A 1,170-nucleotide genomic window follows, 5' to 3' on the forward strand; every position below is an offset into this window, starting at 1 on the left:
GGTTGTTTCCGCGCCCCAGCCGCGGAGTTTGGATGCCTCGAATGAGAAAGAATGGCAAATTTGACGGTTGCACTGCTCGATGTGTAATTGAGTCTTACTACTTATTTACTTGTTTGCTTCGACTTCACCGGTTCAGTGGTTTGTTTGGCTCCTTGTCCTTGAAGGTAAGAGCAGCTAGGTCCTGTGTCCCATTGCTGTCAATGCTCATCGAGGGGAAAATCACTTGGGTTCGTAGGGAAGTACGAACTGTTTCGCAAGTGATTTCCCCCTCGATGCTCATCTCCATCCGTTGAATCACTGCTGTGTTGGCTCAAATAGGGCTGACAGAAACACCTACGCTATGTTTTCCTGTGGTAATAACTAAACTCAAGCAGGTAGCAGTGAAGACTCTCACAACATGCACATGAAGCAACTGTGATCATTTTCATGTGAGAGGAGCTACTGTCAATGGAACTTGAATTGAAAAGCACTGTAAACATCTAAGAGCAGTGCGCAGTTCACCACTGTACAGGTGTGCCACCAAGTACAAAACAAATGTTTGAGAATGCTAGTCTAAATTTTATTCCTGGAGCCTCTGCAGTAAATTGAAAAACTCTGGCAACAGTGTGTTCTCTTTCTTTGAGGCACACGAGTAATCAGCAGCAAGGCCTACAAGACCTTAGTTATTTAAGGCCTGCCATTTAAATGTTAATGCGATCAGTGACAAAGTTCAGGTAAAATAGAAACTAGACTACTTTTACGACTGCTTCAATTTACGCAGAATCCAGGCCAAGGTGCTCGTCTGAAGAGTACGGAAGCAAAAAAGAAACTGGCAACCAGCAGGAAGGATGCTGACAGAACATAATAAAATTATTACCAGAGGGAAACATAGGGTAAGTGTTTCTGTCAGCCTCATTTGAGCCAGATGAGTGTTGACAGCTATGGGACACAGGACCTAGCTGCTCTTACCTTTGATGACAAGGACCTAAACGAACCACTGAACCGGTGTTCAGTTTTTCGAGGCAAACAAGTAAATAAGTAGTAAGACCCAATGACACATCATTATCGAGCAGTGCAACTGTCAAATTTGCATTTCTTTCTCATTCGAGGCATTCAAACTTCGCAGCTGGGGCGCGGAAACAACCGAGCAGCTCGTCGGGTACGGTATGAAAAATTTCTAGGCCCTCAGAA

The 1,170-nt window shown here is 44.4% G+C and overlaps 2 protein-coding genes and 1 long non-coding RNA gene across 20 annotated transcripts in view; 2 read left to right on the plus strand and 1 right to left on the minus strand.

Annotated features, from left to right (window-relative positions):
* LOC127749798 (uncharacterized) overlaps positions 1-1,170 on the plus strand; it is a 210,102-nt gene that overhangs the window by 24,303 nt on the left and 184,629 nt on the right. The window lies entirely within an intron of this gene.
* The window catches only part of LOC113218359 (dihydroorotate dehydrogenase (quinone), mitochondrial), a 17,395-nt gene that overhangs the window by 6,922 nt on the left and 9,303 nt on the right, over positions 1-1,170 (plus strand). The gene's annotated exons all lie outside the window — the stretch shown is intronic.
* The window catches only part of LOC113218380 (potassium voltage-gated channel subfamily KQT member 1-like), a 188,648-nt gene that overhangs the window by 4,091 nt on the left and 183,387 nt on the right, over positions 1-1,170 (minus strand). The window lies entirely within an intron of this gene.

Source organism: Frankliniella occidentalis, unplaced genomic scaffold (assembly GCF_000697945.3).
Source record: "Frankliniella occidentalis isolate FOCC.00 unplaced genomic scaffold, Focc_3.1 Scaffold94, whole genome shotgun sequence".
Lineage (NCBI taxonomy): Eukaryota > Metazoa > Arthropoda > Insecta > Thysanoptera > Thripidae > Frankliniella > Frankliniella occidentalis.